Raw genomic sequence first — 22,461 nt, 5'->3', positions numbered from 1 at the left:
TTCTGGAACATTACTGTGTCAGGTGTGCTGTCTGGGGCCGTTAGAATGGGCAGGTTTTCCAGATGTTTCTGGCGTGAACCCGAGACGAACGATCGACGGGTTCCTATCGATTTGGTTGCGGTCCAGCCTCCTCTTTTGTTGATTTTGTGTGTGCACATCTGCGACCTTGCTAGAATGTGTTTGTCATCCCAAACCTGCCGTCCCTGTGCGTCCAGGGTCACCCGTGGACACGCGCAGGACCCGCCGAGCACATCCGCAGCTGAGGCGGACCCCGGGCGGCGTCCCCTCAGCCCTCCCGCTCCGTGTGAACACCTGTCCTTCCCGAGGTGTGTGCAGGGACACGTGGTTTTGCATTTCTGTGCTTTTTGTCGGTGGTTTCACTTGGAAATGGAACCACGTGCGCGTGGGTGTGTCTGGTGCTCTAAGCACACGAAAGCTGTGCGGCCGGTGCTCACGGTGAGGGTGACAACCTCACGACCTGCAATAGCAAGACTTGAGGGCACTGATAAGGTGTTGATGGTGGGTCCTCAGGCCGTTCCGTTGCTGTGTTGGCGCCTGAGAACTCCCTTTACCCCTGACCTGCCCATCAGAGAGCGCGGACTCCAGCCCACGTTCGCCGCCTCCCCGTGAGCCTGTGGTGGGCAGTTCCCGTGGTGTTTTGGGGTGCCAAGGAGTAGGGAAGGAGGCTGTTACCGTGGCACCGGAAGAGCTCCCTGGGATCCCGAGTCCCAGCCCTGCTGCGTGCCCCACCGTGCCCAGCCTGGTCCTCCACTCCGTCTCGAACCCCAGTGGGTTCGGGAGGGTCCCCGCCCAGCAGGCTTCTGCCCCTGGGCTGGACTGAGTGTGGGTGCGTGCTGCTGTGATCTGTGTCATTCTCCCTAGGATGGCGACAGTCACGTGTCACACGCTGTCCACCCGCTTCTCACTCGGTCAGCCTGTCCTTTTAAGCAGTCGGGATCTGGGACGTCTGGGCGGCTCAGTCAGTGAAGCATCTGCCTTGGGCTCAGGTCACGATCCCGGGGTCCTGGGATCGGACTCCCTGCTCGGTGGCGAGTCTGCTTCTCCCTCTCTCTCTGCTGTTCCCCCTGCTTGTGTTCCCTCTCTCTCTCTGACAAGTAAATAAAATCTTAAAAAAATAAAAATTAAAAAATGGTTGGGATCTGTAGGTGGTTGTTGAATTGAAATGCCTGTGGCCTTGCGGAATGCTAAGCCTCACTCACTTTCACACTTCCTTGCGTCTGAAACGGACGGCTGTGTCCGTCTGTCTTGGCGTCCTGTCCTGTGGCTGGGGTTCCCCTGCTCTCAGCGCACCCTCTGAAATTCCCCATTTGGCCACCTCCGAGTGTTGTGAAAGCTTGATGGGACGGCCGACCTCCCCTGTGCTCTGGGTTTGCCCCGTCCTGCAGCTGTCCTGTGGGGTCCGGAGGAGCCAGGGCGCTGGGGCCCTGCCCTCCCAGGACACGGACACGCCTTCAGAGCTGGAGCAGATTTCTGCCCTTTTTAGGCTCATGAGTTGTCGGTTTGTGTGGTATTTTGTTAGACTCTGCGGTGACAGCAGCCAGTGCATCTGGCCAGAACCGGTTTGGGAGTGGACACAGTGGGCGTCCGGTCTGTGTCCAGCCCACGTCTAGTCTGTGTCTGGTCCACGTCTGGTCCATGTCCGGTCCACGTGCAGGGTGATGGACGATGTGGTACAGGATCGGAGAGGAAGGTCCGAGTGCCCGGCCAGGGGCAGTGGGCGATAGGCATCGGTCGTCCAGAGCAAAGGGGGCGTCCAGCCAGTAGGGCAGCCTGGGATGACTTCATTTATTTAAATCATTTAAATTTTTTTTTTATGGAATGTAGTCAACGTGCCATGTTACATTGGTTTCAGATGTAGAGAGACGTAACAGGTCCATACGTTACGCACGCCGTGTTTACCGCGTTATCTGTAGTTACTGTCACCTCACCACTGACTGTGTTCCCTGTTCTGTGCCTTTCGTCCCGTAACTTGTTCACTCCGTCACTGGAAGCCATGCCTCCCCCTCCCCTTGACCCATTTGCCCCCTCTCCCCGCTCCGGGCACCCATCCATTTCTTCTCTGTACTTATGGGTCTGATTCTGCTTTTTGTTTGTGCGTTTGTTTTGTTTTTTAGATTCCACATGTAAGTGAGATCGTATGGTGTTTGTCTTTCTCTGTCTGAGTCATTTCACGCAGCATAATACCCTCTAGGTCCATCCATATTGCTGCAAATGGCAGGATTTCATTCTTTTCTGCACCTGAGTCATATTCCACTGTATATGTGTGTCTCTGTGTGTGTGTGTGTGTGTGTGTGCATACCACTTCTTTATCCATTCATCAACCAGTGGACACTGGGGCTGCTTCCATATCTTGGCTGCAATAAGCGTAGGGCTGCATACAGCTTCTCAAATTAGTATTTTGCTGTGTCTAATAAGAGATCGTATCCAAAATATATAAAGAACAACTCAATACCAAAAAAACAGCTAAGTTGATTAAGAAAATGGGCCAATGACCGGAATACACATTTTTCCTGTGAAGACATCTAAATGGGGGACAGACACATGAAAAGATGCTCGTCATCACTCCTCATCAGGGAAATGCAGATCAAAGCCACAATGAGATACCACCTCACACTTTGTCAGAATGGCTAGTATCAAAGAGACGAGAAACGGCAGGTGTTGGCCAGGATGCGGAGAAAGGGGAACAACTGTGGGAACATTCCCACTGTTGGTGGGAATGCAAACTGGTGCAGCCGCTCTGGACAACAGTATGGAGGGTCCTCAAAAAACGAAAAATGGAAATACCATGTGATCCGGTACTAACCCTAATGGGTATTTATCCAAACAAAGTGACCTCATTCATTTGGTTCTTGGAAGGCAAGATAAGGTTTAAGCCCACTCAGCAAACCTCCAGGGGGCTCTCACTGTGGCTCCAGCCAGAACTCACCTGCCGTTTGCATTCAACATGAATCTGTCTTTTCTTTCCTTTTTTTAGAGAGAGGGGATGGTGGGGGAGGGGCAGAGGAAGAGAGAGAGGGAGAGAGAATCTCAAGCAGGCTCCACACTGAGTGCAGAGCCCGACACGGGGCTTGATCTCACAACTCTGAGATCACGACCTGAGCCGAAATCAAGAGTCGGACGCTTAACTGACTGAGCCACCCAGGTGTCCCGCATCTGTCTTTTCTGGAATGGGATCCTTGCTGTCTAGCATGTAACTCCACACTCAGTCTTATGTTTACCACCTGCCCTCATTGTACATCTTCCCCTTTGTGTTGTTCGGCTCCACCGTTTACAGGGTGTGTGTTTGTGTGTGGGGGGGTCCACACGCATGGTAAGTGCTGGGCAAGGTAGGGATTGAAGTTAGCTGTTCAGTGAATTGCCTCTGTCAGGGGGGCATCCGTGGGGATTATAGGATCTAACCTGTGGACTCCCTGATACCCAGTCTTACTCCTACGACCCCTGTTACAGCGTCGACTTCAGCCATGCTGGAATCATTCTCATGGAGGAGCTGCCGCAGCGTCTGATGACCCCGCGCTTTGCTCCTCCTTGTCCTGGTCTGATAGTTTGCATTTCCATCGGTCTCCCTCTGCACACGAACATTTCTTGTGCACGCTGTTTTCCCAGCCTTTTTAACCTGCAGTCGCAAAGGGGAGACAGGCTCTCATGTGGGGTCCCAGGTGCCCTTCTGAGCAGGGGGCTGTTTCCACACCTGGGACTCCACATGCCCATCTGGCTGCATACAGTCAGCCCGCACTTCCTGCAGGGAGAGGGCAAAGCTGGGAAGGAGCAGGGGTCCCCGGGGAGCGGCGGGCCGGCATCTCGGTCCTCACGCATGCGTTCAGTGAAGCCAGGTGCTGCGCTGTGCACGTCCTGGCCGCCCAGGAGGGCCTGCCGTTTCTCTTGTCACGGATTTAGCATCCTGGAGATACTCGATCTTTGCTCCAAGCTCTGACCTGGGGAGCAGATGGGGGGACGCATCCACAGGAGCCCCGAGGCGTGTCCCTCTCCTCCCTGCTCCACTCCTGGGGACACAGTTTCCCCTGTCCCGACACCTCGAATCCCTCTTCAGGCTTGCCAAGGCAATTCCATTCTGGTCCGCTCCTCACCTTTCGGACCTCTGTCCCCTTTGGAGCACAGGTGTGTGCAGTCCTGGAGGTTACAGGACGCCTTCCAAGAGACGGGCTGTAGGAAGTTCTCCCGACAAGAGAAAACAAAGCAAATTGCCCTTGTAGGTGATTATCCCGAGGCAGCCACTAAGGATGCTGAGAAGTTGTAAACTGTAGGATGTTTATCACAGTACCACCTGTGGGAGACAAACGTTCAGGTGTACGGGAAATTGGGCTCTAGCTGGACTCTGGATACCATGCAGCTGTTAAAAATTACTTTGTGGGAGAAAATTTGAGGATTATATTATAAAATTGAGGAATATAAACTTTCAGATCCAACCAGGGCTGGACATCTGGCCTCCTAGAGTGTAGAAAGGAGAGAAAAGAGATTGGTGTGTGTAGAAGGCATTGCTGGTCTGAACCTGGTCATTGGCCCATGATGCGTTCCCGGATCGAAACTCCGGAGTGTAGAGGCTGCGTCTGAACATCAAGGGAAGTGGGACTCTCGGTGCCGGCGAAGCTGAGCTTTGGCAGAAGTCCCAGTCGATGTCCCGTCGGTCTGTCCGTGTGGGTCCCTCAGCAGGGGCAGCCGGCCTCGGGCCCCGGGCAGGGACCTAGGGCAGCCATAGCTTCCACTGATGAGCCATGTGACCTTGGTCAGGTTGGGTCGGGCGCCAGCAGCTTTATTTCCTCACAGGTGAAAAGGAGACAACATTTCAGTGAGGAATTCACAAGATCGCGTGTGAATGCCGTGCAGCGTGTCCTATTCCGTACGCAGTAGGTAGGGTGACGTTATTTGGGGTGGGCTTTGTGGATAGGGTCGATCCCAGGAAACTGCTTTCCTGATTTTATCTGTGTTCTTTGGGCCCAGCACCGTGTCGTCGTCTCGGTCTTGTGCCCGGGCTCTTGATTGTCGGAGAATAGCTCGGACGTGCAGTCTCCTTAGTGCGGGAGCAGCTTGGTTAGGAAAGCCGACAGGGCGTTTCGGGGCGAGCTTGTCCGTGGCTGGGCTGCCAGGAGCTCACCCGGGGCTCAGGACCGCCCCGGCTCAACGTCTTCCCCCGCTCACAGGTGAGGACCCGAGGGGACAGGGTGAGCCGGCGCCTCCAGGACGTCCTGTCTGTGGAGACGGAGCTGGGCTTGGAGCCCAGTTTCTCCTGCCGAAGGTGCTCTCCCGGGGTCCCCACGCTGAAGTGACAGGACGGTGCCAGAGGCACCATTTTGGGTGGCATGGAGGAGGCCTGTGGGTCGTGCCCTGTGGGCCACGTCCTGTGGGCTGTGTCCTGTGGACTGTGTCCTGTGTCCAGTGAGTCGTGTCCTGTGGGTCGGGGACTGTATCCTGTGGGTCACGTCCTATGGACCGTGTCCTTTGAGTTGTGTCCTATGGACCGTGTCCTTAGAGTCGTGAACTGTGTCCTGTGGGCTCTGTCCTATGGGTCGTGTCCTGTGGGCTGTGTCTTGTGGGCAGTGTCCTATGTCCCGTGGACTGTGTCCTGTGGGTTATGTCCAGTGAATCATGTCCAGTGGTCTTGTCCTGTGGGTCGTGGACTGTGTCCTGTGGGTTGTGTCCAGTGAGTCAGGTCCCGTGGGCCGTGTCCTGTGAATCGTGTCCTATGAGTCATGTCCTGTGGGCCCTGTCCTGTGGGCCATGTCCAGTGGGTCGCGTCGTCTGTGGCTTGCCCACATGCTCCCACAGTGTAGGTCCGTGGACCCCCACTCTGTCGCCGCACCATCTCCCTCCTCAGCGACGGGACCAAGTTCTGTGGGTGCCACTCCTCTCTCCTGTCCTCTTGGTTGCCCAGACCCCCTGCCCGGCCTCAGCAGCTGCCTGCACTCCTTCCCCTGCCCCCTGGCCTCCGTGGACAGCCTTGGTGGCGAGAAGAGGACCCGCTAATAAAGTGGACGCTTACCGAGGGCACACCTCGTGCCGGGGAGCGTGATCTCACGCGACATTTCTGCACTGAGTCATGTTCTCTGACCATCCCCAGTGTGCAGGTGGGCACACGGAGCCTTCCAGAGGTCAAGTGTCTGTGGCCTGCAGGCGTTCTGGAGCATAGCCCTGGCTTACCGCAGGACCCCCGCCTCCCTTGGCCCCGCACTTTGCAGGCCCGTCCTCCCCAGGTGCTCCCGGCTCCTCCTGGCCCAGCTCCACCCTGGAAGGCCCGCCGTTTCTGCCGCTGGACGGCACTCCTGTCCTGCAGCCCCTCGGGGACACCGTCACCGCTGTGCTGTTCTGTGGCGCTTCCAGGCCTGCCACCCAGCCCCGCAGCCCCGCCGGGAGCTGTGTGGCTCATCGTGCTGGGGCGATCCTGAGTAGTGGGGCCTGGTTTGGATGGAGCATGGGTGTCCGATGCTGGCCGGGGAGGAGGCTCGCTGGATCGTCCCGGGCATGTGTGAGAACAGACGGGGCCGCCGGAAGGCCCTGGTCCACCTGCCAGCGGTCAGGTGCATGGGCTGGCCATCCTGGGAACCCCTGCGGTGCCCTGCTCATGGCGACAAAGCTGTGGTCCTGGACTGGGCAGCTCGGTGGGCGCACCGGGCCCCCTTCCCAGGACCATGAGCCCTGCACTCTGGGATGTCCAGGGGGGGGGGGGGGGCTCCCTCTTGGTCCACACTTGTCAGCCTCTGAGGATCCTGGAGGCTCGGAGCTGGCTCTTCCACGGGGCCGTCTGTGGTGGGAGGCCTGGGCCTCGGAGCTGAGTTGGGACTGATGCTCCCAAGAGTGAAATGCAGTTTGTCTGCAGGTCTGCTGACCGGACAGGTGAAGGGATGGCTGTCCCCACGCTCTCTCTCGGGAAGCCCCGCTGTCCTGCAGGAGCTGAGCCACCTGAGGCAGAGACCCCAGCCTGTGGGCTCGAGGGCTCCCTGAGCGTCGGGGCTGGAAGGAGACCTTGCGTGGCTCCCTCTGCAGCAGGCCCCCGGGTCCTGGTGCCGGGGACAGGATTGTGAGGGCCCTGCAGGACCCACCATGCCCTCCCCGTGTCCTCTTTACGAGGACAGGTGTTCTCATGAAGTGATCGATTAAAATAAAAGAATCAGTGTGTGTGAGGCGTCATTATCGATGAGCCCACTTGGGTCTCCCTCTGAATTTAAGGGACATGACTGGCCATTTGATAACGAAATCCGGCTGGTTGCCAGCATAGACCGGGGCGGTGGGGGACGGCGCTCTGCTGTGGGCCCTTCCTCTCCTGATTCCGAGTGACGTGTGACCCCGCTCCATCCAGCCTCAGACAGGCCGGGTGCCTGTCCCACTGTCTGCCAGACGTCCAGCCCCATCTCTCTTTCTGTTTTGGCCTCCAGGAGACTTGGAGCCCAAGGGGCATGTGCGTTAGGAGAGAGCTCTTCTCTGGTCCAGCAACACACTTGGAGCTTGCTTTTGTGTCCGCTTCGTGGTTTTGTGTGAACGTTAAGGGGCAGAAGGAAGGTGGGGGAGGGCGGAGGGCGGGCCCAGGCACCCGTGGGGCTCAGGATGCTGGCGGGCGACCTGCCCACCCAGGAATCAATCTGTGGTCGGTTGGTCTTGGGGCGGGGGGCTCTTTGGACACCGGAGACCCCTCTCTGGGCCCCTGTGTCGACGCCCCCCCGGAGGGCGGGTGTGGGGTCCTGAGGACATGGCCCCCGCCCAGCGAGGCCTGTCCTGCTGGCCGTGGGCCCTGCGGGGCCTCAGGAGGCCGGGCAGCCAGTTCCTTTGCCCTGCGTGCAGGCGTGCGTGCTGCCGCTGGGGCTGGGCGTGCCTGCCGGCTCTGGCACGGCTGCCCTTGAGACTTGCCCAGCCGCAGCGGGGCGGGCACTGTCCACCTGCTCTCGGCCCCGCCGCCCCGAGGCCAGGCGCACGGAGAGGGCGCGGGACTCCGAGCAGGGAAGGGGCGAGGCGGTGGGAGGGAGCTGCTTCTGGAAGGAAGGAGAAGCCCTGGCTGGCCCCTCGGCAGCACGGTGAGTTCCTCCCTCTGTGGGGCCGCCGCGGGCTGCTGCGTGCTCTTGGCATTGGGTCAGTCCCTGGCGCCCCTCCTCTGTCCGCTCGCGTCCTTGTTCTGCAGCGAAGGGGCAGTAAAAGTTCCATGTGGCGCTGCGTGGGATGCTTCCCCTGCTGGGGACCCCAGACGGGGGTGAGTGAGAGCTCGGTCCCCCGCCCCCCTGTGCCGGGGACCTCCTTCCTCCTTGCCGCGGGCCTTCTCCCCCCACCCGGCGTCCTGCGTCCCGTGTCCGTCCGTATGGTGCAGGCCCGCCTACGCACCCCAGAATTCTGAGTAGTTGGTGACAAATGATCACAGATAAAATCTCAGACTGAGCGAGACCTTGCTTCTCAGAGGAGCTTGGGGACAAAGTGACGTTGTTGTCATTTCCTAACTTGAGCCTGGTGTGTCTTTCCTGGAGAGTGCCCAGGAACTGCCGCCTGGGGTTGAGAGCGTTAAGAACAGTTCGAGGTGGGCGCTCCTGAGAATGACTTTGTTTCTGGTGTTCTCCTTCTGGAAGGGAGGAGTGTCTGTCTGTCTGGCCGGCTTTGGGAAGGTTGCTCGTGGGCGTCTTGTTTCTTGGGTGGCATGGGTGGTTCCGTGGTCGCACCGGGCGCTGCATTCCGTGTGGACTTCCCGGGGGGGGGGGGCTGCCTTTCTGGGGCCAGACCCCCCCGCCCACCTGGCACCCAAATGCGACGGCCGTGTGCGCGGCTGATGTTTATTTAGCGCTTGTGTTTGGTCAGCTCCTGTTCTCAGCCCTATACCCTATTTCCTTATCGAATCCTGGCGACACCTCCGCTTTCCAGAGGAGGAAACTGAGTCACAAAGGGTTGCGTCAGTCTCTCCAAGGCCAGGCAGCCCCGGGGAGCCGCAGGGCTGGCTTCAGACCCGGGCCTCGGAGTGGGACGCGCTCGACCCCTGCAGCCCGCCTGCCAGGCCGTGGGTGAGTGACATGACCTTCAGGTGTGGCAGCCGGGCGGGGCTGGTGGTTGCTTCTGAAAAGGGTTTTCCACGTATTTTTTTCCATTTGCCTGTGCGGCGCGCTTCCGTGGGTGCCTCCTTCCCGAGGGCACAGCTGGCCTGCTCCCTGCCCGGCCCCCAGCCCGAGGGGCCCTGCTTCCTTGTAAATCTGGCTTCAGTTACGCAATCGTCCCTTTTGTTCCTTTTTACGGAACTGTTCCCGCTGGGGTTTTCAGGGCCCATCAGCACGGCGGGCCCCACTTCTCCGGGGCCCCTGGCGTCCTCCCTGCGTTTCACACCTTGCAAAGGGACGCTCTTTGCTCTTCCCCGAAGAGCCAGAGAGGGTGAGGGGAGGCGGGAAGCAGGGGTGCATGCAGCCTTTCATCTCCAGCCCCGGGGGCCTGGTGCTGCCCTCCCCTCCATGTGAGCAGGAGCGAGGGGTGAGCTCCCTGGTGGGCTCAGCAGTCTGCCTGGCCAAGAACACCCTGCCCCAGGTCCCTGTCTTCAGGGACAGGGATGTTCCCGTGAGGCTGCGCACAGTGTGGTTGCGGGAGATTCCAGGGGAGAGCATTAGCGGGAACGCTGTTAGGGTGGCCCCCCGTCCGTGAGCAGGGCGCGCATTGGACAGCGCCGGGGAGCCATGCTGTTCTGTGAGCCTTCCTCGGTCTCCAAGGTCTGTGCTCTGCAGGGGACAGTCTCTTTCCCCAATGTCGTCGATTCCCCGTGTCGTGACCTTGCCAAGGAGGACGCGCAGACTACTTTTCACTCTGCTGCTCTTTGAGGTGCTAAGTCTGTTCAGGCCCCTCAGGTACGTTGACTTTTGTTATCCTAAGAATAAAGCTAACCAGGTACTTATTACCAAAACGCAAAAGCAGGATCTCTGTGCCTCTGACATGGCCAGATCGTCCGTCGGACATGTTGAGGTTAGCGGTTGGCTTATTCCCTCCTTCCTCCTGCAGACCGCGTGCTCCGCCCACTGCTAGGGACAGGATGTGGCCCCAAAGGCTGAGCGGAACGTGGGAGCCAGTGCCCCTGCGGGTCTTCGTGGCAGAGGGTGCAGAGCATGGACAAGAATGCACACAGCCAGCTATTTCTGTGCAGCTGAGATCTGGGCCCTCACAGGACTATAAACAGGACCAGGGATCAGGGGCTGCTTCGCTGGGGAGGCGATGTGTGAGCTGAGAGGTCTAGGATTAATAGGTTAGGCTAAGCAGGTGAGGCTTGCCTAAGTGGGTGGGGAGCATTCCAGACCTGTAGGGCATGTGCAAAGGTCCTGGGGCAGGAGGGGTGGAGTGTGCTTGGGGGACTGGAAGGAGGGTTGTGGGACAGGAGTGGAGAGAGAGAGGCTGCCCTTTGCCCACAGCGGTGGGATATGGGGGCACGGCGCCAGCATTAGCTCCCGTCCACATGCAGGACTGGTGCCCACGCCAGCCCACATGGGGACACTGCCACTGCGTGAGTCTCCTTAGGCAGGTCTGCTCCGTCCTCCTGGTTTGCGCGAGAACACGCAGGAATCGCAGATGCTAACGACGCGTTGCTCCTCGCCCACCCTGCTCTGGCCCCACAGCGCCCCTGCAGAGGGCTGGCTGTACCTAGTAGCCCATTTTACGGATGAGGAGCCCGAGGCACCTGCCCAAGGTCACACAGCCGGAGCCTTCAGAGTCCTCACACGGACACTTAGAGACAGGCCTTCCTTCCCTTGCAGGACTGGCCATCCCTGTGTGGCCCTGCGGTCACAGCCCCCAGAGGGGCGTGGTGTGGTTCTACCCGCCGTGTGATGGGGGCTTGCAGTCAGTGTCCTCCCTCTGCCTTCCCGTCCGGGGCTTGTCCTCACCGCCCTCCCCACCCCTGCCCCCCGAGCCCGGTCCTTCTGTAAGCCAGCCGGGTGGCCCTTGTGCTCTGCTAGCCACGAGGCATGGGTGCAGATGTTTGTTTCAGTGTCCCTTTTCCCGGAAGCCCATGGGAGAGCATCAGCTGCCGCTGCGATACGAGATGGGGAGATCCACACGTCAGTCGTGTCTTTTGGCCTGGACAGCAGTCCTGTTTAGGGGGGAATGCGGTGCCCCGACCCCAGTGCCCTGTGCGTTCTTCCCTGAGATGCAGGCCTTGAATCTTACAGTGAGGGCTTCGGAGCATTCGTCTTGTGCCCACACGGCCTGACTTTGGGCATCCTTTAGCTACAGACCCAGTGGTGCCCACGGAGAGGGGAAAGGGGGGATGGGCTCCCTGCCATCCTGCTGATCAGGTCCCAGACAAGATCAGCGATCAGTCGCACAGCTCCCCAGCCTTCCTTCCGTGGGTCTGTCCTCTTAGAGAGGGGCCAGGTTATGAGCTGCAAAGCCATGGTACTGCAGGGTGTGGGGTTCTGTAGGATGGGGCGGTGGGGGTGGGGTTCTGGAGGAGAGTGGGGTTCTGGAGGAGGGTGGGGTTCTGGAGGACGGGCCAGGTGTTTCCTGCCAGCCTTGCGTGGTCCCTCACCCCCAGGTGAGGTAGGGACTGGGGTTCCTGTTCTGGGAAGACAAGGAGTGTGGCTGAAGCTGGGGCAGGTGAAGGACCTGCCCACGATCATAGGGTGCAAAGTGGCCGAGCCCGTGTTGCCCGAGGAGCCTCGTCCCTTGACAAAGCCTGGACCAGCTCCACCCAAGAAAAGGCATCCAGCCCTGCCTTCTGGCCCCGGGGGAAACCGACTCGGAAGCGAGCACCAGGCTCAGTGGGCCTCTCTTAATAAAAGACACTTGTGTCTACATGCAGATCTCACGGTGGTCCCCGTCCCCTTCCGAAAGATGTCCCACGGCTGCAAAATTGCTTTCGCTGTGCCTGTTTCTTATATAAAAGTCACATCATTAGCCAAAGAAATGAGGGTCGATAATTGCAAAAGCGTGTTGAGCAAGACAGCCCCTCCAGGCCGATGGAATGACTGCTTACTTGGTGGAACGCCTGCTTTGCTGCTTGCCGGTGTGTCCCGGACGGCAGGGCTGGCCCCAGATGGCTAGGGAGGCCAGTGACTTCACCGGGGGCCCAGGACCGCTTTGGGGTCCAGCGGGGGAGCTCCCGGGCCATTGCCGAGATGCGGCAGCATGGGCTTTGCGGTTTACCTGTTGCAGGTGTAACCTTTGCCACAGATTCCACTGGCACCCCCTTGCTCTCGGGGTTCGTGGTGCCTTTAGAAGTTGCAGGCTGCGATAAGCGTGTGCCAAAGCGGCCGGGGGTGGAGGGGGCTGGGCCGGGCCGAGGCAGGTGGGGACCAGACAGGAGTGCAGGAAACACCTGCTATCTCTCCAGACGTGGTGTCGGTCCGGAAAGATTGGCGTGTCCTTGGAAGGCTCCCGAGGGAGGTGGGCGGGCCGCTCTCCTCTTGCAAAAGCACACAAGAGAAACGTGCAGCTCGGGAGGCCTGGGGTCTGCACGCAAGAGAGCTTTTCTTAAACTTCCCGAACGTGGTTAGGGTGTAGGGTTCTGGTGAGCAAGGGACCAGTAGACTTTTACTAAGTTGGTTTCTGGGTCGTTCCTAAGCCACGAACTGTGCTGTGGTGTATAAACAGGGGCCTGATTTTTGAGCCCCGAGAGCAGGTAGATTCTTCGCTTTTGAGTGAAGATGCACAGAGACAGGGAGCCCCGTGTCCCCCTCTGACCAGCGCCGTGTGCGGGCAAGTTTTGCCCCGTCACGTTGGTGGGGCGTGCCTCTCGTCCGCTGCCGGGCAGACCTTCCCGGCAGCCGAGGGGCTGCTGTCCCAGTGTATCCCAGCGTCCCCGGGTCCGGTCACTGGTGCGTCGTCTGCTTGGCTAGGTCTCCCCCCATTGGGGGGTGGTGGTGCACCCCGAGTCTCAGAGCCTGGCTGCTCCACGGGACCAGCTCTCCAGGAGAAGCTCTCCCGACCTCCTTGATGTTGGTCTGGCCCGGGGACAGGTCGGCAGCACGGGCTGTGGGCCACCAGGGCCGGGGGATTGAAGAAGTCTCGAGTTTGGCATGAGAAGTTGCTACAACACCATCTTCCCGAACGCCTTTTTCCCAGGCTGTGCAGCGAGGACGGTCCCGTCTGCTTTCCTGGGGTTCCTGCTGGAAGCCAGGTATCCCGGCAGGTGGGGCCGTGCTTGCTGACCTCATCAGCCCTCAGGGGACACCGTGCTGGTGGAACAGCGGACCGGGGTCTAGGGCCGGCTGACCTCTGTCCTTGGGACCCCCGTCACTTCCCCTGCATCACCTGTTGGCCACGCCCGTCCCCTCGCTGTCCCCAAGGTACAGAATGATGCCACTTCAGGGTTCGGGCACCGGCTGTGCTCTGCCCAAGACACACTCCCTTCAGGTGACCCCCTCCCCGCGGGGACCCCCAGCCCCTCCACGCTGAGCTGCAGCTATCACCCGAGGGCTGGGGGGTGTGGGCGGTGAGTGGTGGTTCTGGCCCGTCATCCCCTCGGGTGATGGGGGGGTTGGGAAGGTATCTGTGCTTTATTCACACACTTACGTGCGCGGCCCGTGTCTGGTGGTTTTCGGTCTGTGCACATCCGTTTGGTCTAAATTGACGTAGGGCACAGTGCAGCGGCTGCAGGTAGGCGTGAGGAGCCATGGGAGGGTGGGCAGGCCCGGCCTTCCCATCTCGCTGTGTGTGTGTCTGTGTGCATATGTGTGTGTGTGCATGCGTGTATGTGTGCATGTGTATGTGTGTCTGCATGTGCGCACGTGTGTATGTATATGTGTGTGCATGTGTGTATGCGTGTGCATGTGTGCACGCGTGTCTGTGTGCATGTGTGTATGCATGTGCGTGTGTGCATGTGTGCACGCGTGTCTGTGTGCATGTGTGTATGCATGTGCGCGTGTGCATGTGTGCACGTGTGTCTGTGTGCATGTGTATGCGTGTGCATGTGTGTCTGTGTATGTGTGCACATGTGTGCATGTGTGTATGCGTGTGCACGTGTACATGTGTGTATGTGTGCGCGTGTGTGCATGCGTGTGTGCATGTGCGTGCATGTGTGCGCATGTGTGTATGTGTGTATGCGTGTCTGTGTGCATGTGTGTATGCGTGTGCATGTGTATATGCGTGCATGTGTGTATGTGTGTGCATGCGTGTATGTCTGTGTGCATGCACGTGTGTGCATGCATGTGTGTATGCGTGTGTGCATGTATGTCTGTGCATGTATGTGTGTGCATGTGTGCGCATGTGCATGTGTGTGTATGTGTGCGCGCATGTGTGTGTTCAGCAGTCTGCCTTTCACACACGTATCTATGTGTCTATGTGCCTATCATCTGTCTGTCATGGATCCATCTGCCATCCATCCATGCCAAGCGATGCGGGTGGGGATTCTTGGGGGCCTGCTGGGACCCCTCAGGGCTGCTTCGGGGAGAGTGTGCCCAGCCTCCCTGACCTCCTGGGGGCCGCTGTCCTGTGCTGCTTGGGGTCCTGGCACCAAGGGAGCAGGCTCAGTCAGCCCCCAGACTCATCTGTAAGGGGACACGTAGGAGAGGCATGTGTCCGCCAGGGACAGCCAGCGGGCAAACTCTAGGCATTCTGTGTGCGGAGGAGGGCGCCCTCCAGGTCCTGTCTCTGCCTGGGGGCCCGGATCACGGCCTCTGGTTTGCAGTTGGCTTAGGCACGGTGTTGGTGTGACTTCTGGGGAGTGTCCATCTCCATTCCCGAAGTAGCCAAGATGAACTGGGTGCCCAGTGGGGTGCTGGTGAAGTGGGGTGTCCGAGCCTGTGAAGGGTTCCCCAGGCCCGGGATTGGCGGGAAGCAAGAGGGAGGGCTGGGGGATCTGGGCGTCCTGCCGCGCACATTCCCAGCATCACCCCCCTTCTGGGGGGGGGGGTTGCGCCCTGGCTGGTCCACAGAACAGGGCCAGGACACGTGGCAGGCCCCAGAGAGGAGCCGCCCTGTTGGGGGAAGGGCTCTCCCCACCTCTGCCGTCTTGGGCAAAGCCTTGCACACCTCTTGAGCCTTGGTTTCCCCGCTGCTGGAATGGGGAAGTGATTTTTACTCACGTAGTGGCTGGGCATGTGTCCCGAAGTCATACATACGCAGCCTTCGGGTATTGCGTTAACACACAGGCACACGGAAGGGTCGTGGAAATTGTAAAGCAAGCTGGAGCTTTTCCCTGTTCGATGGGCTTCTTAAACCATAGACACAGTGGTTAGTCGTTTTTTTTCAAGTATATACTAACGGTAAAGTTAATGGTAACCGTGACCTTGGTCGAGCGCTGCCTGTATACAGGGACAGGTCCGTCCCTGTGGGTCCATCCCACCGTGGATCCTGTCCTGCAGGCTGTTCTGGGAGCGTGTGGCTGGGGGTCCGCAATCCCCAGGCCGAGATGCCCTGACATGCCGGAGACCCTCCCTGGCCTTAGGATGAACCCATGGTCACCGCGTTTGACTTCCCACCTTAAACTGGACGGGCGGTGTCCTTCCTTCTTGGCGGGCTGCTGACTGGGGACAGGGGGACCGAGAATGACCCATGCTTTGTCGTTTGCAGGCTCCAGGGGGTTCTGCACCGTCCACTGCTCTCTGCCGTGCCAGACCACCCAGGTGAGTGGCCAGCCCCGTGCATAGCTCGTCCGTGTGTCCCTGCCCGGGGTCAGCTTGGTGTTACTTTATTCCATAGTCATCTTAAGTTTTCTTTTTCTTTTTTTTTTTTTTTTTTGACTTTAGGAATAAACGTTCAAAGGCGGTACATATCAAGTTTTTATTTATTTTCTTTTTCTGGGTGCAGCCTCCCAGCATTAAAGCCCAGATTGTGGGAAAGCGATTCTTTCCATGCACAGCTGTGGCATAATTGTGCAAGTGAACGTTGGGGGCGTTGCAGGGTTGAACCCAGCAGGTGCATTGAGCTCTGTCTGCCTGCGCCCCGACAGGTGCTTGCTGGGACGGCCATATCCAGCACTCCCCGCGGGGCGGTCCCTCAGGAGCTGCAGTTGGCGGAGAACGCGCATTGTGACTTTTTAAATCAATGTTTAAAAAACCTGATTTATTTTTTAAAAGTAATCAAAACTCTTTTGCGTCCCTCTGTAGTGCATAAGGTAGACAAAACAAAATCTTGGTGATTGTTTGCATCCTGATTTGAATAAATCAGCTTTAAAAATTAAGTTTATGATCTTGGATCTGATTGATGTTCCTTCTTTTAGGTATGGTAACGACCTTGTAGGTATTCCTAAAAAGCTTCTATCTTCTAGGAAGAAATACTAACATATTTATAAATGAAGTGATAGAATGTCTGGGATTTCTTCGAAGCAGGGTGATGGTGGAGGTAGCAGGGCGTGGGGGGCATGGGGGCTAATTTTGAAGTCGGATGGTGGGTACGGAGCGGTTCGCAAAACTGTTTTCTATGTTTTTGAATTTTTCCAAAATCAGGAGAGAAACACATAGAAAAGGGGCAGTAAATAAACAGACAACAGTCACAAACCCCCAGAGCTCATGGCCGTGACAGTCGGGGACCAAAACCAGCATCCTGCGTGTGTCCTGCATCCCTCCATTGTTTCGCCGTGGGGTGTCACCCCGTTGGGATTGACCCAACGCCTCGTCCCAAACACCCTCAGCCCTGAGGGCCTGTCCTCCCGGAGAAGGAAGGGGCGGAAGGGGCAAGGCTCTCGGCCGCGGTCCCCAAGCACTTCCTAGTGATGCAGGTGCAGCTGGGGCCCGTGGGCAGGCCCTCCCCTCTGCAGGCCCAGTGAACTTGGCAGTCCAGAGCTCGGTCCTCCTGCCTCCGTCCGCACCCCTGCCCTCCCACCCGCTGCCCCCACCCCCCAGGTGTCCTCAGCAGAGAGCCCGCACACAGCCCTGCTTGTTGGCCCGGCCGCCTCTCCTTCCCAGGGGAGGCACCCTGTCTTTGCAGCTGCCGACATCCCTTCCCAGGGGTCCCCTCCGCGGCCTCCACAGCTGCCCCAGGATGGGACACGGAGACCCGAGGAGCCCCTATGGGTGCCACCCAGCGGTGGCCTCTGTTCTCGCCATCCCCTGCCTTACGCTCCCCCCCACCTGGCGCCGACCCGACCCCAGGAGGGAGGACCAGGCTCCTCCCCCCAGGGTCCCTCCCGAGGGGCTCCGTCTGCAGCGGAACAGTGTGCTTCTCCTGCCGTGTATGCGCTGGGGTGGCTGGTGGTGCCGCAGACAGGACCGGGCAGGGCGTTCGGGCTTGTATGCTCCCGTGACCGGAGACCACGTGGAAGAGACTACAGAGGCTCCCGTGTGAGCAGCGCGGGCGGGCGCCTTGGCGTCCGCCACTCCGGGGACCCACCCCGCTCCTGACCGGCCCCCTCTCCTAGGCCCGTGGTGCTGAGCCCCACCATGGAAGACGGGCGCGAGCTGGACCTCACCTACATCACTGAGCGCATCATTGCGGTGTCCTTCCCCGCCGGCTGCTCCGAGGAGTCCTACCTGCACAACCTGCAGGAGGTGACGCGGATGCTGAAGTCCAAACACGGGGACAACTACCTGGTGAGTGGGGGGGGGGGGCCCTGGGGCGGGGGGGGGGGGGGGGGACGGGGGGGGGACACCGACGGTGAGGACAATGAGGGACGCCAAGCACGGGGACAGTGGGGGGGGACGTGGAGCGCGGGACAGTGGCGGACACGGAGCGCTGTAACTGGGACGACGCTGAGTTGCTGAAATGGGAAGCAGTCACTGAGTGTCTCGGGGTGGCTGCTGAGCCTGTGGGGGTCGGGGTCCCCTGCCTCTGTGCATCTGGTCCTCTGGGCCACCGGTTTCACGGAGGTGCTCTGGGGCTCCTCCCCCTGGGCCTCTTGTCCGCCGTGCCGCCTGCTGTGCCTGTGGCCGCTGCCCCGGGCGCCCTGCGGGTGGGCAGCCCCCCTGGTGTGGCCGGCGTGCGACATCAGACAGACCTGTCGGCCCCGGTGGGGGTCGGCATCATGGTGTCAGAGCCCAGCCTTTCCCTCCTGCTGACCTGAACCACGAGGACCGACGGTGGGCGCCCGGAAGCCGCTGTGCCCTGGGACGCGTGTGACGTGGTCGGAGGGAGCCCCCGTCTGGGGAGAAGTGTGGGCCAGCGTCCTGTGCGTCCCCTGGCTGCCCGGTGTGACCACAGTGAAGTACAGTCCCCGCGCTTCGCCTGCGCCCGCCCCCGCCCCCGCCCCCGCACGGCCTCCTTACCTGCTGAAGCTGCCGGGCTCTGTCCCGCCTGACAAACTGAGGTTGCCACCCTTTTGGATGACTACATGACTGTCTGCAAGAGCGGCCCAGAGGCAGAGCAGAACCGAGGGCACCCCCCCCACCCCCAGCAGCCTGTGTCGGCCCAAGCGGTCAGTGCGGCCCAAGCAGCGCTGTCCTGGCCCCTGAGCACCTGCCAGTCCTCAGTGTGACCTGATGGCAGGCAGGGAAAGCGTGTCCCAGCCCAGAACCCAGACTTCTGCTCTGGGGGCCCCACATCTTCAGGACGGCAGCCTTCTGCCCGGGGCAGTCTACTCTGCAGGAACGGTCCCCCTCCTCCGGAATCCTGGCCCAGGGGTCAGCTCTCTCCTGGTCCCTGCGCCTGCCCTCCGTCCGCCCTCTGTTCACTGTCCCCAGATACCCGGGAGGGCCCTGGGCCCCGGAAGGCAGGGGCCTGGTCCTTAAATGGGACAGTGCAGCAGCTTGGTCCAGTTAGAGGGGCTGTGGACCTAGGTCAGGGCAGAGCCGCGCGCCCCAAGCAGACCTGCCCAGGCCCCCGCGCTCAGCTGTCTTTGCCGTGAGGGCACCTGATCTCCTCTCCCAGGCCTGCTGCAGCATGGTGGGGTCCCCGCCGGCTCTGGCCCTCGCTGCCTGCGTCGCACCCCGCCCCAGCAACCGGGCTTCCCCAGGGACGGCCGGTCCCGCACAATTCCATCCGCCATCCCTATGTATTTGTTCTATTTGTGTTTCATTCCATGACAATAACGTTTCTATATACGTTTCAATCTTTTACAATCCTTAGTCCCTGGAAGGCACACAGCATGTGAAGTATGAACGCCGTTTCCTCTTTGCCCTTCGAGGATGTGGACTTGTCTGATGGCTTTTTCTTTTCCCTTCACAGGTGTTAAACCTTTCCGAAAAGAGATATGACCTTACGAAGCTTAACCCAAAGGTACGACCTTAACCCTTTATGTTCTGAGTTCCGTCAGATGTCCCCGAAGCATATCTGCTCGTGCGAAAACAGTTCAAGTCTCTGTGGGATGTGACCTCGTAAGGGGTATCAGGAACTGTTCTTACCTGAGGGTTTTTTTGGTTTTTTTTTTTTTAAGATTTTTTATTGTTAAGGAATCTCTGCACCCATCATGGGGCTCGAACTCACCACCCCGAGATCAAGAGTCGCATGCTCTGCTGACTGAGCCAGTCAGGTGCCCCATGGGTCATTTTTAAATTAATTTCTTCCTTTTTTAATTTTTTTAAAGATTTTATTAATTTGACAGAGAGACAGTGAGAGAGGGAACACAAGCAGGGGGAGTGGGAGAGGAAGAAGCAGGCTTCCCGGTGAGCAGGGAGCCTGATGCGGGGCTCGATCCCAGGACCCCGGGATCATGACCTGAGCCGAAGGCAGACACCTAACAACTGAGCCACCCAGGCGCCCCTAAATTAATTTCTTTAGTTTGAAATAATTATAGATTTACGGGACGTTGCAGAATTATACAGAGCGATCCCACGTAGCCCCAGACCCAGTCTTCTCCAGTGGTAACACCACGCATTAACTAGTAATAAAGTGTTAGTGCCAGAAGCTGACGTTGGTGGGATCCATAGACCGTTTCTACCTCCAGGGTCTCCCTCCTGCTGCTTTCACATACTCCCCTCCATGCGTTCATCTTTTTCGTAGCAAAGATTTAGGGGAAGTCTTTAAGCTTGTGTATACATGTGAGTTAGGGTGTATGTCGTATATGTATTCCGTATGTCGGAATATTCTGAAGCTATTGGAATGAGAATATACGGTGCATTGGTGAATTGCCTATTTTAATGCTAGGTAACAAAAGTAGGATATAGAGGTCCTGGATAATAGCATCTCAGCTCTGCTCGACACATAGAAAAAAATCTAAGGGATTCATCAGTGTTGTAGCTGTTACCCCTACGTGGTGGAAGGGGTATGCGATATTTTCCAGCTTCCTGGCATTTTTCTGAAATTTTCCCATCATTTTGCACTATTTCTGTTACTTTTATAGAAGAGACCTCTCCCCTTAAGAAAAGGAAGGTGGAATAGGACGTATTTTGCATCGCTGGGGGGTGGTGGAGGGTGTCAGGTTGCTCGGGGAGGCTGTTTCCCATGCAAGGACACGCTGTGTTCCGCGTCATGCGGTGAGGACCATCTCTGTTCCTGTTCCGAACTATAACCTGGGCTCACGGTGCTTCCTCCCTCGTGGGCACGCTCCGGTCCTGAGAGGGGCATGTTTTCTTCAAGCACACGGGACGGGCCGCTCTCTGAGACATCATCCGCACGGTGTGTGGGGAACAGCTCCCTGCATTTTCCCAGACTGCGATTTCAGTCTGCACAGAGGAATTTTGGCAGCAGCTCCGGCCAAGAACTCCCGTTTCAGATCTGGCCCGGCCTCGGCCCTCCCCACGAGCCATGCCCCATTAGCGGCTCAGAAAGCCCTTTCTAGAATAGCCGTCCCAGCTGCTGGAGAGCAGATAAGATGGGGATGGACGTCTCACGGGGGCAACATAATCCGCCCCGTGTTCCTTCCCGGTGAGGGCTCCTGGCCACAACTCCCAGCAGGCTTTAGGAAAGGAACTCGCGGCAGGGTTTTGGTAGAGAGCCCGTCTCTCCTTGCAGATCCTGGACGTGGGCTGGCCGGAACTGCATGCACCGCCCCTGGACCAGGTGTGCACCATCTGCAAGGCGCAGGAGTCCTGGCTGAACAGCGACCCCCAGCACGTGGTGGTCATCCACTGCAGGGTGAGTGTGCCCCGTGCTCGGGGCCCTGCGGGGACCGCCTTTCACACCCATGTCCGGATCTGCCGGTGTTTGTCCTCACTCTCCCGGAGTTTGGCTCTAGAATTTGCAGGCCTCGGGTCGATGAATGCATAGCTGGACATTTTGAAACGAACGAAAGGCATGGACGATAGTGAACCATTTTATCTTTACGCGGTTTGGTTTTTTTCGGAAAGCCCTTTTGAGAAGGAGCGGCGAGGACGTGCGGGGCTGTCTGAGTCCTGCTATAGTTGATCCATCTGAGCCTGGGGGCGGGATGCTGTTTGCTGCGAACGCGTGGTCCTCGCCCAGCCGGCCGCTCGAGGGGGATGGGAGCTGGCCGCGCCCGGCAGGGTGGCCAACGCTGGCCGGGGGGAGGGCGCACCTCCGTCCTGGCTGCACCTGACCTCCGACCTCCTGGGAGCTTTCCTCTCACTTCTTCTGGTTTCTCGCTGCCTTCCTGCACTTCCCAGTCCTCGGGCCTGATAGGTGGAGAATAGGGCTCGACGGAACCCCGCTGTCCCGAGCGGGGAAGCCCCCCTGGGCCCCCCACGAAGGACGCAGACCTGCCATGCGGTGCAGCCTATGGGAGGCACTTTGGGAAGGGACGGTGCTCCCAGAAGGAAGGTGCCCCTCCTCACTTTGTACGTGACACACCATGTTCCTGTGACCCTTGGAACATCACGAACATGTGGACGTTTCCTTCTTGAACTGTCTCTTTTTCAGATCTTTGCACGTTCAAAAGCTGCAGGAAAATCCATTGCCTTGTGTAGTTGAGGTGCAGAGACCCTTCCCCTCGAGCTACGTTGGGCCGTCTGAGCCACTGTCCCCTAGGGGTTCTGAGACTCGCTCGCGTGAGGTCTGTAGGAAGGCGGCGGGCCTGGGCCGTGGTGTGCGGCGGGCCCCCGACTCTGAGCAAATCCTGGCAGGTGCACACAAATGGGTGTGCTGTTTCTTTCTCACTTTTCTTGCTTCTTCTCACACCTGACTTGATTACCTTCTCCAGCAAACAGTCAGGTCCCCCATTCGTTTTCTTACGAAATTACGTTCACTGGAGCCTTTTAGGGTCGCATTATATTAAGGATCTCCTTTCCAGATTTGTGTTTTGGTGCAATCTTCAAAAGAAGATAGGCTTTTTTTTTTTTTTTTTAAACCGGTTCTTGTCAGTTAAAACAAACTGCTTTCCATCAGGCTTGGCCTGGTGATTTGAGGATGCCCCTCCTGGAACTCAGTGCACAGGGCTTTCTGGGCAGCATTCCCTGGGGGGAGTGGAGCAGCCCAGCTACCTGGATCAGGTGAGAAATGCAGGTCCCGTTCACCCCGACCTGCTGCCTGCCGGGGTCCCCAGAAGATTCTGGCGTGCCGGACTTTGAGAAGCTTTCCTTAACCACGTGTCCCATTTTGGTCATTGACTTCACTTTTTAATGAAGTCGATTATAGTACCCTTTATAATATCTGCACCACAGGTGACAGACTCACTGCAGAGAGATCTCCAAAACACGTGCTGGTCCTACCCAACGCTTGGCTCTCTGGACAAGTCTTTTTTTTTTTTTTTTAAATTAAAGATTTTATTTATTTGAGAGAGCG

At 58.5% G+C, this 22,461-nt stretch overlaps 1 long non-coding RNA gene across 1 annotated transcript; it reads left to right on the top strand.

Moving 5' to 3' along the window:
* Positions 1–7,990: 7,990 nt before the first annotated feature.
* LOC123323629 lies at positions 7,991–17,366 on the top strand. Its single transcript, XR_006539501.1, has 3 exons — positions 7,991–8,039; positions 15,484–15,536; positions 17,270–17,366. It is a non-coding gene; the product is annotated as an uncharacterized LOC123323629 (long non-coding RNA).
* The last annotated feature ends 5,095 nt before the right edge of the window (positions 17,367–22,461 follow it).

This window comes from Neomonachus schauinslandi, unplaced genomic scaffold (genome assembly GCF_002201575.2).
Source record: "Neomonachus schauinslandi unplaced genomic scaffold, ASM220157v2 HiC_scaffold_62, whole genome shotgun sequence".
NCBI lineage: Eukaryota > Metazoa > Chordata > Mammalia > Carnivora > Phocidae > Neomonachus > Neomonachus schauinslandi.
Note: the sequence above shows the minus strand (reverse complement) of the source record. Positions and strands in the feature narration are given on the sequence as shown.